Source organism: Pseudophryne corroboree, chromosome 4 (genome assembly GCF_028390025.1).
Source record: "Pseudophryne corroboree isolate aPseCor3 chromosome 4, aPseCor3.hap2, whole genome shotgun sequence".
NCBI classification, from domain to species: Eukaryota; Metazoa; Chordata; class Amphibia; order Anura; family Myobatrachidae; genus Pseudophryne; species Pseudophryne corroboree.
The window spans coordinates 143,214,810-143,230,595 of record NC_086447.1 but is presented as its reverse complement, the minus strand read 5'-3'; the positions used below and the strand labels follow the sequence as shown (position 1 = coordinate 143,230,595).

At 45.1% G+C, this 15,786-nt stretch overlaps 1 protein-coding gene and 1 non-coding gene across 6 annotated transcripts in view; both read right to left on the bottom strand.

The window, feature by feature from the left end:
• The window catches only part of LOC134909061 (ribonuclease H1-like), a 135,625-nt gene that overhangs the window by 69,622 nt on the left and 50,217 nt on the right, over window positions 1-15,786 (bottom strand). The window lies entirely within an intron of this gene.
• Window positions 15,135-15,253, bottom strand: LOC134913052 (5S ribosomal RNA). The gene has a single exon (XR_010177000.1). It is a non-coding gene; the product is annotated as a 5S ribosomal RNA (ribosomal RNA).

The window sequence follows — 15,786 nt, the reverse complement described above, 5'->3', positions numbered from 1 at the left end:
GTAATAGAGGAGGCAGGGAAAGAACTCAAAGCAACTAGATCACGCATAGAAGAATACCACCTGTCGCAACAACAAATGCTACAAGATCCCAACCACAATACATGGTGGATCAAATTAAATCAGCAAGTTGAAAACCATAAAAAAGAACTACTGAAATTTAAAAATACCAAACTCCAGGTAGTTAAATCTGACTACGAAGAACACCGTGTGTACCGTTGGCTGACGGGCACAGACTCCACCAGGCAAAACCGCACCAATTATAGATCTAATTGGCGCCAACGTCGAGATCAGAGGTCCAAGGACCGTCAACACTCTAATAGCGATAGCGATTTTAAAATAGCTGACTCAGACGATGCCATCAACCCACAACGCCCCCCTTTAGGGGTTCGCACCAGAGCGAAATTAGATACCGGAGGAGAACTACCAGAAGGAGCGGCCAAAACAAAAGGCTCAGTAAAGTCTCAGCCAAAAAACAAAAAGACAACTTGATTTTCAACCTATCATCTAGGGATCTCTCACTTGCAGAAACCTCCCTACTGAACAAAGGTTTGTCTTATGTCCCCACAAACTTCCACGATGACTTCGAATGGCTGAATGATCTACATAAAATGGAACGAAAACTAAGATTGAAAGAATATTTTCAAAAACAACCGGAAGCTGAACCACCAACGGCTATGGAAGTCAAATTAAGAAAACACCACAAATCCAAATTTGATCCCATATCAACAAATGCTTCAATCAAAACTTACAGTCGACTGTTGGATGAAGCAGTCCACAAATTTAAAGGAGCACGACCGAAAATTTATCCCAACCTGACAACGGAAGAATTCAGAGCACTAAAATCACTCAAAGCTGACACCTCCATCATAATACGACCAGCAGATAAGGGCGGCAGTGTAGTTATACAGGACTTACATAAATACAAACAAGAAATACAGAGGCAATTATCTGATACTGTCACATATCAGCTTCTCACCAGAGACCCAACGGATCAATATAAGCAAGAATTGTCAGACATCTTAGAAAAAGCAGAACAAGATGGCTGGATAACTACCAAAATTAAAACATCTTTACTGGTTAAGTTTCCTATAATACCAGTACTATACACGGTTCCCAAAGTACACAAAAATTGTGTTGAACCACCGGGCCGCCCCATCGTGTCAGCAAGAGGCTCTTTATACCATCCTATAGCCGAATTGCTCGACTCTTTGTTACAGCCACATATCACCAAGGAACATACGTACCTTAAAGATACAACATCCTTTCTTAAAGCTTTAGCTACTTTCTCCAATACAACGGAGTTTCAATATCTATGCACCATGGACGTTAACTCTCTGTATACTTCCATCCCTCACAGCGAGGGCCTGGAGGCTGTACAGGAGTTCGTTAGCAGGATTCAAGAACCTTTTGGATTTCACATTCCCCTCTTTCTACAGCTACTACGCTTGGTGCTAACACGGAATTACTTTCTATATGATGGCAGATATTATCTGCAAGCCCAAGGCTGTGCCATGGGAAGTGCAGTAGCCCCGGCATATGCCAATATTTACATGTTTAAACTGGAACAAGAATTCTTTCTAAATAACGCCGACTATAAGAAACATATCTGTTGGTATACCCGCTACATAGATGACTGCTTCATGCTTTGGAACAGCAGCGAGGAAGCATTTCTAGAAATGATGACCAACATTAATCATCTCCCCTCTAGCATCAAGTTTACCTTCAAAATCAGCACCACAAGAGTCAATTTCCTAGACGTCATAGTGACCAATCAACAGAGCCATTTGGAAACTTCAGTTTACTACAAACCTACAGACCGTAACACTCTTCTGGAAGCAAGCAGCCATCACCCCAAGGCACTTAAACAGGGACTTCCACATTCTCAAATGCTCAGAATAGCCAGAATAACCAGCAACGCAGATGATCTGCCAGCTGCGTTGGACATCACCATGAATAAATTCATCCAGAGAGGCTATGACCCCATAGAACTGGCAAAGACAAAAGCAAAAGTATTACAAATTCCAAGACAAGGCCTGTTGAACCAGCAAATTCCTGCGGACACTAAAGATAAATTCATCTGGTCAACTACCTTTTCCACCACCAGCCCCATGATAACAAGGGCAACAAAGGCACTCTGGCCAATAGTGAAAACTGACCCTAGTTTACCATGTTTTACTAATAAAACACCAATGACTAGCTTCAGGAGAGGAAAAAACCTACGCGACCATCTTGTTAAGGCGGATATCACTAACCTTATACCATCTTCAGGCATTTTTGGTTTCAGCAAAAAACCGGGCTGCTATAAATGCGCCTCTTGCACTACGTGCAAATACCTCATTTCAGGAAGTACCTTCCAGCACCCACACAAAAATAAAAAATATGAAATCCAACAGATCCTTACCTGCTCCTCACGGTTCGTTATTTATTACATCACATGCCCATGTAATAAATATTACATCGGCATGACCAGCCGTATGTTTAAAGAGAGGATGGCATTGCATCGCTCTGCGATAACCAAATCTCTCCAAGGAGAACAAAATGATCAGCCAGTGGCACGGCATTTTAAAACATGCCAACACAGTCTGGGCCAACTACGTTACCAAATAATTGACCAGCTTCCACCAATGATCAGAGGAGGAGATAAATCCACAGCCTTACAGAAATTAGAATCACGCTGGATTTTTAAACTGGACACCATTCATCCCAATGGACTGAATGAGAAAATCAACTGGAACATTCTTTGACAGACTTCCTTGCTGCATAAAATATTTATATCGTCCATTTACATAGTTCATTCCTATGCATTCTGCTTATGTTCCTCCAGCAGCATCCATCATACACTAACTCAGCACTTCTTCAGCATGCCTTCCCTATTATTCTAACTTTTTTCTTGAACATTTCATCACCTTCATCACAGTCCCATACTGCTTTTGCTTAACATATCATATTTAAGTAATTCCCTTTTCTAATGCTTTTACATTTCACACACGGTGGTTTAACGTTTTCTTTCTGCAATCTGCAGCTCCGGTGACCGGGGACGCTAGCCGGGTTGCCATGGCAATAAGCTGCAGCCAATGACAGCCATTTCCGGGACGACGTCACCGGGACCACAGGCGCGCCTCCCCGACCTCCGGCAGCAGCAGAGCACACGCATACAAGATCTACAGGGATATAAGGTAAGACTTTAGCACACTTTCTTTTTCTTTCTTTTTCTTTTCAGCACGCTTTTTTGTTACAGAACACAGCAGCCATATGTTATCCTGACGAAGGGACAATGCAAAGTCCCGAAACGAGCCGTTGATAAAACGGATAGGCTGATTTTTTCTCATGTAACCAACATTCATTAAAGCACTTTTTTTCTCATGGAGTGACGTGCAGCTTGCTTGTTTAGCAACAGAGGACTTGTATTCAAAACAGCACGAGCACCCAACACTTAATGTACCAGCACAGGAGTGCCGGATTATCCAAGATATATATATATATATATATATATATATATATATATATATATATATTTTATATAATATATATATATATATATATATATATATATATATATTTGTGATTGCAAGAGAATGCCGCGCCACTTGTGATGCCACAAATTCCCAAATAGTTCAAAAACACTCCCAGTTATTTGGGCGTCAGCTGCCCCCTAAAAAAACGGCAATGGTAGGTTGCCGCAAAAGAGAAATAGGAATACCGGATAGGGGTTCTAAGCGACCTGAGGTGTTTATATGTGGCCGAGTACAATAAATTTATAAAAAAAATATATATAAGAAATGTGTAAAATAAAATTTCTTTAATTCACAACACTAGAAATAGGATTAAAATACAGTACCAATAAATATAATTATAAAAAAAAAAAAAAAAATGAGAATCCTTTATATAAAATGCAGTTCTCTAAAAAATGACTATTTAAAAAAAAGGAATGGACATATATTAAATTCTCAAATAAAGTGCAGATTGTCTGTGCAAATAAGCTACTCAAATGTGGAAAAAATAGTATTAAGAGTCTTAACTGATATAGCAGGAGGTCTCTGGGTGAAGGCCCAACACGTTTCGTCTCTAAGACCATGAAGAAGTCTTAGAGACGAAACACGTTGGACCTTCACCCAGAGACCTCCTGCTATATCAGTTAAGACTCTTAATACTATTTTTTCCACATTTGAGTAGCTTATTTGCACAGACAATCTGCACTTTATTTGAGAATTTAATATATGTCCATTCCTTTTTTAAAAATCGTAAAACTGCATTTTATATAAAGGATTCTCTTTTTTTTTATTGTTATATTTATTGGTACTGTATTTTAATCCTATTTCTAGTGTTGTGAAATAAATTTATTTTTTACACATTTCTTATATATATTTATTGTACTCGGCCACATATAAACACCTCAGGTCGCATAGGATAGATAGGATAGATAGGATAGATAGGATAGATAGGATAGATAGGATAGATAGGATAGATAGGATAGATAGGATAGATAGGATAGATAGGATAGATAGGATAGATAGGATAGATAGGATAGATAGGATAGATAGGATAGATAGGATAGATAGGATAGATAGGATAGATAGGATAGATAGGATAGATAGGATAGATAGGATAGATAGGATAGATAGGATAGATAGGATAGATAGGATAGATAGGATAGATAGGATAGATAGGATAGATAGGATAGATAGGATAGATAGGATAGATAGGATAGATAGGATAGATAGGATAGATAGGATAGATAGGATAGATAGGATAGATAGGATAGATAGAGTAGCCCTTATCCAAAATGCTTCGGACCAGAGGTCTTTTGGATATCGGATTTTTCCGTAATTTGGAATAATTGCATACCATAATGAGATATCATGGTGATGGGACCTAAGTCTAAGCACAGAATGCATTTATGTTTCATATACACCTTATACACACAGCCTGAAGGTCATTTTAGCAAATATTTTTTTATAACTTTGTGCATTAAACAAAGTGTGTCTACATTCACACAATTCATTTATGTTTCATATACACCTTATACACACAGCCTGAAGGTCATTTTAGCAAATATTTTTTTATAACTTTGTGCATTAAACAAAGTGTGTCTACATTCACACAATTCATTTATGTTTCATATACACCTTATACACACAGCCTGGAGGTCATTTAATACAATATTTTTAATAACTTTGTGTATTAAACAAAGGTTGTGTACATTGAGCCATCAAAAATTTATATATTTGCCATAATATCCCTTCATTCCAGAAAATAGGATTTTAATACCTACTGGTAAATCCTTTTCTCTTAGTCCGTAGAGGATGCTGGGGTCACCATTAGAACCATGGGGTATAGACTGGATCCGCAGGAGACATGGGCACTTTAAGACTTTCAAAGGGGTGTGAACTGGCTCCTCCCTCTATGCCCCTCCTCCAGACTCCAGTTATAGGAATTGTGCCCAGGGAGACGGACATTTCGAGGAAAAAGGAAAGGATTTATTTTGATTTAACGAAGGTGAGATATACACCAGCTCACATCTCAAACATGCCGTACAACATGGCACTGAACCCAATGCATGCAACAGCATGACAAATGACAGCAACAGGCTGACTATAAACGCAACACAACACGTGTGTAACCATAATCAATAGCTGCAGATACAGTACGCACTGGGACGGGCGCCCAGCATCCTCTACGGACTGAGAGAAAAGGATTTACCGGTAGGTATTAAAAATAAGATTTTACTTACCGGTAAATCTATTTCTCGTAGTCCGTAGAGGATGCTGGGGACTCCGTAAGGACCATGGGAATAGACGGGCTCCGCAGGAGACATGGGCACTTTAAGACTTTGACTCTGGGTGTGCACTGGCTCTTCCCTCTATGCCCCTCCTCCAGACCTCAGTTAGAGAAACTGTGCCCAGAGGAGACGGACAGTACAAGGAAAGGATTTTTGTAATCCAAGGGCAAAATTCATACCAGCCAAACAGTATAACTTGTGATAAACAACCCAGTTAACAGTATGAAAAACAACATAGCATCAATCCAAGACCAATGAAACTATAACATAACCCTTATGTAAGCAATAACTATATACAAGTCTTGCAGCAGAAGTCCGCACTTGGGACGGGCGCCCAGCATCCTCTACGGACTACGAGAAATAGATTTACCGATAAGTAAAAACATAATTTTCTCTAACGTCCTGGAGGATGCTGGGGACTCCGTAAGGACCATGGGGATTATACCAAAGCTCCCAAACGGGCGGGAGAGTGCGGATGACTCTGCAGCACAGATTGAGCAAACATGAGGTCCTCCTCAGCCAGGGTATCAAACTTATAGAACTTTGCAAAGGTGTTTGACCCCGACCAAGTAGCAGCTCGGCACAGCTGTAGTGCCGAGACCCCTCTGGCAGCCGCCCAAGAAGAGCCCACTTTCCTAGTGGAATGGGCTTTAACCGATTTCGGTAACGGCAATCCTGCCGTAGAATGCGCCTGCTGAATCGTGTTACAGATTCAGTGAGCAATAGTCTGCTTTGAAGCAGGGCCGCCAACTTTGTTGGCTGCATACCAGGACAAACAGTGCCTCTGTTTTCCTAATCCTAGCCGTTCTGGCCACGTAAATTTTCAAAGCCCTGACCACATCAAGGGACTCAGAATCCTCCAAGTCACGTGTAGCCACAGGCACTACAATAGGTTGGTTCATATGAAAGGATGAGACCACCTTAGGTAGGAATGGAGGACGGGTCCGCAATTCCGCTCTATCCATATGGAAAACCAGATAGGGGCTTTTATGTGATAAAGCCGCCAATTCCGACACTCGCCTAGCCGAAGCCAAGGCTAACAACATGACCACCTTACAGATGAGATATTTCAACTCCACCGTCTTAAGTGGTTCAAACCAATGTGACTTAAGGAAACTTAACACCACGTTAAGGTCCCAAGGCGCCACCGGAGGTTCAAAAGGAGGCTGAATATGCAGTACTCCCTTCACAAAAGTCTGTACTTCAGGTAATGAGGCCAAATTCCTTTTGAAAGAAAATGGATAGGGCCGAAATCTGAACTTTAATGGAGCCTAATTTTAGGCCCAAATTCACTCCAGTTTGTAGGAAGTGAAGAAAACGGCCCAGGTGGAACTCCTCCGTAGGAGCATTCCTGGCCTTACACCAAGAAACATTTTCTCCATATTCGGTGATAATGTTTAGATGTCACGTCCTTTCTAGCCTTTATTAGCGTAGGAATGACCTCATCCGGAATACCTTTTTCCGCTAGGATCCGGCGTTCAACCATGCCGTCAAACGCAGCCGCGGTAAGTCTTGGAACAGACAGGGACCTTGTTGTAACAGGTCCTGCCTTAGAGGAAGAGGCCACTGATCTTCTGTGAGCATTTCTTGCAGATCCGGATACCAGGTCCTTCGTGGCCAATCTGGAACAATGAGAATTGTTCTCACTCCTCCTTTTCGTATTATCCTCAACACCTTGGGTATGAGAGGAAGAGGAGGAAACACATATACCGACTGGAACACCCACGGTGTCACTAGGGCGTCCACAGCTACCGCCTGAGGGTCTCTTGACCTGGCGCAATACCTTTGTAGCTTTTTGATGAGACGGGATGCCATCATGTCTATTTGGGGTAGTCCCCACCGACTTGCAATGTGCGCGAAGACTTCCTGATGAAGTCCCCACTCTCCCGGATGCAGATCGTGTCTGCTGAGGAAGTCTGCTTCCCAGTTGTCCACTCCCGGAATGAACACTGCTGACAGAGCGCTTACATGATTCTCCGCCCAGCGAAGAATCCTGGTGGCTTCCGCCATTGCCACTCTGCTCCTTGTGTCGCCTTGGCGGTTTACATGAACTACTACGATGATGTTGTCTGACTGGATTAGAACTGGTCGATTGCGAAGTAAGATCTCCGCTTGACGTAGGGAATTGTATATGGCCCTTAGTTCCAGGATGTTGATGTGAAGACAAGTCTCTTGACTTGACCAAAGTCCTTGGAAATGTCTTCCCTGTGTGACTGCTCCCCAACCTCGGAGGCTCGCGTCCGTGGTCACCAGGATCCAGTCCTGAATGCTGAACCTGCGGCCTTCTAGAAGGTGAGCACTGTTTAGCCACCACAGGAGAGATACTCTGGCCCTGGGGGACAGGGTGATCCTCTGATGCAATTGCAGATACGACCCGGACCATTTGTCCAATAGGTCCCATTGGAAGGTCCTTGCATGTAATCTGCCGTATGGAATGGCTTCGTATGTTGCCACCATCTTTCCCAGAACTTGAGTGCAATGATGCACTGACACTTGTTTTGGTTTCAACAAGTTCATGACTAGAGTCATGAGTTCCTGCGCTTTTTCTGTCGGAAAAAAAACCCTTTTCTGGTCTGTGTCCAGAATCCTGCCCAAGAAGGGCAGACGAGTTGTAGGATTCAGCTGTGACTTTGGAATATTGAGAATCCAGCCGTGTCGCTGTAACACATTCAGTGAAAGTGATACGCTGCTCAGCAACTTCTCCCTTGATCTCGCTTTTATGAGGAGATCGTCCAAGCACGGGATAATTGCGACACCATGCTTGCGCAGGAGCACCATCATTTCCGCCATTACCTTGGTGAAAATTCTCGGGGCCGTGGAAAGCCCAAACGGCAACGTCTGAAATTGGTAATGACAATCCTGTACCGCAAATCTCAGGTACGCCTGATGAGGAGGATATATGGGGACATGCAGGTATGCATCCTTTATGTCCAGAGATACCAAAAAATCTCCCCCTTCTAGGCTGGCGACAACCGCCCTGAGCAATTCCATCTTGAACGTGAACCATTTTAAGTAAAGGTTCAGGGATTTTAAATTCAAAATGGGTCTGACCGAACCGTCCGGTTTCGGAACCACAAACAGAGTTGAGTAGTACACCTGCCCTCTTTGAAGCAGGGGTACCTCTACCACCACTTGTTGCAGACACAATTTGTGAATTGCCTGTAAAACTATCTCCCTTTCCAGGGGTTGTTTCGGTAGGGCCAATTTGAAAAACCGGCGAGGGGGCACTTCTTCGAATTCTAGCTTGTAACCCTGGGAAACAATTTCTATTGCCCATGGATCCACCTGTGAGTGGACCCAGACGTGGCTGAACAGTCAAAGACTCCCTCAGGGGAGCCCCAGCGTCATGCGGTGGATTTAGCAGAGGCCGGGGAGGACTTCTGTTCCTGGGAACTAGCTGTGGTGTGCAGCTTTTTCTGTCTGCCCTTACCTCTGGCCAGAAAGGACGATCCACGTGCTCTCTTGCTTTTATTGGGACGAAAGGACTGCATTTGATAATGAGGCGCTTTTTGATTTACCTGCCGTAGCCGTGGAGACGAGATCCGAGAGGCCCTCTCCGAACAATTCCTCACCCTTGTAAGGCAACAACTCCATATGCCTCTTGGAGTCGGCATCACCTGTCCACTGCCGGGTCCATAAGCCACGCCTAGCAGAAATAGACATAGCGTTTATTCTGGAACCCAATGAACTAATGTCTCTTTGAGCATCTCTCATATATAGGACAGCATCTTTTATATGCCCTAGGGTCATTAAAATGGTATCCTTATCAAGAGTCTCAATATCTGCTGATAAGGAATCGGTCCATGCTGCTACAGCACTACAAACCCAGGCCGACGCAATAGCCGGTCTGAGTAACGTACCAGAATGTGTGTAAATGTACTTCAAGGTAACCTCCTGCTTGCGGTCAGCAGGATCCCTGAGGGTAGCTGTATCTTGGGATGAAGCACTATCTTTTTTGATAAGCGTGTTAAAGCTTTGTCCACCCTAAGGGAGGATTCCCACCGTATTCTGTCCTGTGACGGGAAAGGATACGCTACAAGAATCCTTTTGGGAATCTGCAGTTTTTCGTCTGGAGTTTCCCACGCTTTTTCGCATAAATCGTTCAGCTCATGTGAGGAAGGAAAGGTGACCTCTGGTTTCTTTCCATTAAACATGTGCACCCTCGTGTCAGAGACAGGGGGTTCCTCAGTGATATGCAAAACATCTTTTATAGCGATAATCATATATCGAATACATTTTGCCACCCTTGGCTGCAATTTTGCATCTTCGTAGTCGACACTGGAGTCTGAGTCCGTATCGGTATCTGTGTCAGCTATTTGGGATAGAGGGCGCTTCTGAGACCCCGAAAGGTCCAGGCGACATTGGGACAGGCATGGGTTGACTCCCTGACTGTAACCCAGCTTCAGCTTTGTCTAATCTTTTGTGCAGTAAATTAACATTTGCACTCAAAACATTCCACATATCCATTCAGTCAGGTGTCGGCACTGCCGACGGAGACCTAATATTCATACACTCCCCCTCCTCCTTAGATGAGCCTTCAATCTCAGACATGTCGACACACGCGTAATGACACACCGCGCACACACACAGGGAAGCCCTTCTGAAGAAAGGTTCCCCACCAGGCCCTTTGGAGAGGCAGAGAGAATATGCCAGCACACACCCCAGCGCTATATGAGCCAGGAAAAACACAGTGTGTTTACCTAGTAGCGCCTGTAAAATGTATTTTGCCAAATATGTGCCCCCCTCTACTTAAAAACCCTCTTTCACCGTGTGTCAAGCAGGGGAGAGTCCGGGGAGCTTCCTCTCAGCGGTGCTGTGGAGAAAAGATGGCGCTGGTGAGTGCTGAAATATTTCAAATCATGGCGGGGGCTCTCTATATACATGTACAGTGCCCAGCTGTACATGTATATATACACTAATATGCCATATAGGAGTCTTAAATTGCTGCCCGGGGCGCCCCTCCCTGCGCCCTGCACCCTGACAGTGACCGGAGTGTGTGGGTGAATGGGAGCAATGGCGCACAGCTGCAGTGCTGAGCGTTACCTCCGTGAAGAATCTGAAGTCTTCTGCCGCCTGTGATGATCTTTTCCTCACATACTCACCCGGCTTCTTTCTTCCGGCTCTGCGAGGAGGACGGCAGCGCGGCTCTGGGACGGACGGCGAGGGTGAGACCTGCGTACCGATCCCTCTGGAGCTAATTGTGTCCAGTAGCCTAAGAAACAGAGCCCTGAAACTCAGAGAAGTGGGTCTGTTTCTCTCTCCTCAGTCCCTCGATGCAGGGAGTCTGTTGCCAGCAGGCTCCCTGAAAATCAGGATTTTGGTACTTACCGATAAATCCCTTTCTCCGATTCCACAGGGGCCACTGGAGTGTAGTTACAATGGGGAGATAGTAGGTGGTATTGGTAGCTGGCACTTTAAAAATTCTCACACTGTGGCTAGCTCCTCCCCTACTATCTCCCCTCCAAGCCAGTCTACGTTAAACTGTGCCCGAGGAGAGCTGTAATAAACAAACCGTAAGGTAGAGGAGGTTAACGACGCCCTGTAAACCAGGCGAACACAAACTAAACCTGGAACAGAACCTGACAAAAAACCAGGCTAGCCTGAACCCAACAAGCAGTCATATGGTGATCTGCAATCGTTAATCAAACAAAAATCAGGAGAAACAGCGCTGGGCGGGCGTCCAGTGGCCCCTGTGGAATCGGAGAAAGGGATTTATCGGTAAGTACCAAAATCCTGATTTCTCCTTCATCCACTAGGGGCCACTGGAGTGTAGTTACAATGGGGACGTCCCAGAGCTCCCAAAAAACGGGTGGGAAAGCGCTGAGAGTCCTGTAAAAACTGCTCGGCCAAACAGTGATGCAGAGGCCGTAAAAGTGTCAAACTTGTAGAATTTGACAAAACGAATGTCGGTTTGACCAAGTAGCCGCCCGACAAAATATTCATGGAGACCCCGCGGGCGGCTGCCCACGAAGGTCTTACAATGCGCGTAAAGCGCGCTGAATTGGAAAACGGAGGTTCCCTAGTAACCGCCAAGAAGACTGTCTGATGATCAGATGTATCCAACTGTCCAGCATATGCTGGGGCCCCGGCTATTTAGTACGGGAGCATCGTCCAGAGCAAAGAAGAAAAAACACTTCATCGAATAGCCTGAGACCTCTGTAGAGAGAGTTGACGAGCCCTGACAACATTCAGAGAGGATTGAAAACCACTAGTGTCAGATTTATATGAAAAATGGACCTCCCCTCTGGAAGAAACGACCGCTGAGGCCGAAGCCGAGCCCGGGGAGTTGCCAATAGAGTACTCCCTGAACAAGAGGCCGAACTTACGGCCGCTAGGCTAATCTCATTTGGAAGAAAAGCGAAAAAGGCAGAGACCTAAAATTCCGGTCAGTGTGGTTTGAAGCGCAGCGGAGCAAAAAACCTCCCAGAGAAACCAAAGATGAATGGTAACTGGAAGAAGGGGGAAAAACCCCCTTTTATCTTCATTATGTTCCATAAAGTTTTCCCAAAGTGGCAAAAGCGAGAAGAGGTAATAGACTTCTGAAATCGGAGCCCAGTAGGCCTAACCGAACTAGGGAACTCCTCCCTTCTGAGGTCTCGTGAACAGTCACACGGGTAACCGAAACCAGTGTAAAATTGAACAAGGAGAAAAAAAAAAAAAAAAGGAGCCTGTTGAAGTAGACAGTCCCGTCGAGGTAGGAGCCAAGGCTCCTCTACTGACAACAGGCGTATCTGTATCTTCAAGTCATGCGTGGCCCAACCAGCGCCACCGAGAGGACTAGCACGCATAATCCCCTCCTGTGTTACTGAACATGAAGTAGAAATAGAAAAGGAGGCAGGATAGAATAACCAGAAAACTCCCCGGAGCCCTGAGGGCCTCCACGGCTACTGCCGTCCGAGAGTAATAAAGGGTTAAAGAGTCAGTCAGAACGCCCTGAGGTCGATCCGAAATCTCCGCCCACAGCGGACCAGCTGACAAAACTCCGGGGCATGTTCCCTCACCCAGGAGTCTGACCTGGTGGCTTGATCTGGAAACAAGATTGTTGTCCCCCGTTCCGAGAGGAATGGAGGCGACCACTCATTACGTCGCAACTTGACTGAAGAAATAGAGTCTCTGGTGCCGAGGAATGAAAAAACCTCTGACGGACCGTGTTGAGAAACGTCTATGCGGAGCATAAATTGGATCTGTGTCGAATCAGAAGCTCGTGGATCCTCCGGATATTCAGAAGCCACCTAATGTACAGAGTGGGATAGTAGCAGTAAATTGTCCCATTAGGGAACCAACGTCACCCACTGCCCTTGAAAAAGAGTTATTCTGTTATCTTCCTAAACTCTGTGGGAGCGGAAGAGAGAAGAGTAAAGGACTTACAGTGAAAATGAGAATCCTGTTAAGGGGGAATCTGAGAAAAGCCTGTCCAACGGAAATCAGTAAACAGGCATCTCTGAAGACAAGGGACACGTAAAACTCCCTTTCTTGTTTAAACTAGCAATCACAGACTAAAAGGATTGTAAGGCCAGAATAGGCCTGTCCGAGCCACTTGGCTTCGGAACGTGAAAAGAAAACAAAGGCCTGAGAACTGTCCTAATTCAAATGATATGTGTAAAACAGGGATCAACACCCTTTGCGCTTAGAAACCTATGGAGCGCAGCCTGCAGTATGACTCTCTTGTCATCGTAAATCAGCCGACCCATGCCGAGGGACTCCTGAGACGGTTGTAACCGCCCAAGCCTTCTCCCATCGACCTGCGCCTACCCTGGGACCCTGCAGGTGTAATGGGTGTATAGGATGACATAAAATCAGACTGGACTGAGGATGTTGAACCTCTGCTTCAGCCTTTTTACCCTGAGAACCCCTGGCGACGAAGATATCACCCGTGTGGAGTCAAAAACCTGAAAGGGCACGAAACAATCTAAAGGGAAGACCAGTAAAGGTCTGTCTTGGAGCTGGGGCAGTAGTAGGAGAAATCAAAGTGGACCTACCTCCATTGGTTCAAGAAATCCTGCAGAAAGTTCCTTCCCCAGAACCATCTGCCCCGTAGGATTTCATGTTTACTTGTCACTGTCGCAGCCCCAGAGGTCGTCGGGTTAAGACAGCCCAAGCGAAGATGCAGGGTCCGAGTCTGTAGACATGGAGACCTCCAAGGAACATAAAGCAGAATCGTGATTCTGACCTGTATCAAAGTATCAATTGATCCTGATGCGAAGCATCCTGTAACCTAGAGGACAATTGTTCCCCAACCTACCTGCTCCGGATACGGTAGAACCATGCTGCCGCATATGTCGATGGATCCCTGAGCAAGGTTGCCTCAGGAAAACGGCGGCTTGATGGACCGGCGATACACCGAGGTGTATACCCTAGAGAGGTTCTGATACCATCTCCTGCCATCTGCGGGGAAAAGATAGGAAAACAAACCCTGTTTGATACCTGATATTGTGTATTCGGGTGTCTGTCGGCCGCCTACCGGAGCCTGCCCAGCTCATCCGAAACTGAACCAGTCGCTGTCATTTTCGTCAATGGCGTGGAACCCTGATGGACTTGACGTGTCCTCCTCCTTTACCTGCAGTATCAGATGAACTGCTGTATTATGTACCTGTATATTCTGAGACACTGGTTCAGATCCACAGAAAACAGACATCAGTAATGCATGGAATGTTAGCAAAGTTTCTTTTTGGAAAGGTGTGTTTGGTCCCGCTGTGATTTGATCCTGTGACCTTGGAAACCAAAGTCCAAGGGCTTACCTGATGAGCTATTGTCTGGTTAATAGTGACATTACCTGCATCATTGATCAAACAGGGGTGTGCAGGTGCGTGGAGGGCGAAGCAGATGGCTCCGCCGCATACTTCACACCTAAGAGGGAATTCTTCGACTATCCCAGGAGAGACAAACGAAAGGAGAAAAGGTGGGTTAAATAAACAGAGCCCTACGTAAGGTCTGCACTATAATGTGTAGTGACCGATACGATTAAAATAAACTTTCTGGAGCAGCGGAGACCTGAACCAGCAACGCTGCGCTGTGGGACAGGAGTCTTAGCCCTAGGCTATAGGAGTTCTCCTTAAAGTTTTGTTTGGATTCAAACCCCTGTTCAGATACCCGCTACTAGCGTACTGAGCCGCAGCGCTATTTGTCTGATGCCTTACACGCATTCCACAATTACAAATAGCATTAGTAACTAGTGACAACAAGGAATAATAAAGGGAAGGCAACACCCCGCCCTGTATTTAGTGTACCGCTAATTAAGGTGCACCAGATGTTTCTCTGAGGTTCCGCTGGCTTTTCAAAATGGTGACCAGCCTGTGAGAAAGATGGGGGAAAATGTTATGTGCAAGATGTTGTTATTAGAAAACATTGCGGAAGTAGCCTACAGCACCTGGTATTCCCAGGCGGTCTCCCATCCAAGTACTAACCGGGCCTGACCCTGCTTAGTTTCCGAGATCAGACGAGATCGGGCGTGTTCAGGGTGGTGTGGCCGTAGGCTTTTATCCCCTATATCTGGTATTTTATGGATTTATCTATATACATACCTACACGCACTTAAATATATATATCTATATATATACATGCACAAACATAACTATATATGTATATATACACACACACCGTAGGTAAATAAATACTGCACAGTAGATCCTTTTAATTATTATTGAGCTGAGTCCCAGCTACTGTAATAGAGCAGGTTCCCTGATTTGCAAGTAGGAAAATGCTGGGTAGAGGACTCTACTGCAGGAGGAATGTATCTATATTTCAGCAGCCTGAAGTATCGAAAAGTTACAAATCCCAGAGCTGTTGCCTAGCGACGGGGAGACCTGGGAGCCCGCTGAGTAAAGCGGGTTAACTGTTAATATACCTGGGACTTTATTTGTATTTGTCTCTGTGCAAGATTAGCCCACTGGGCTATAGGAGACACTGCAAATATGAAGCCAGGTCTGTGCAGGGAGGAAATGGCCGCCAGAGTGAAACTCCTCTGGGCTATGCGATAAAATCTATATAGTGGATAACTGGATTAGTGC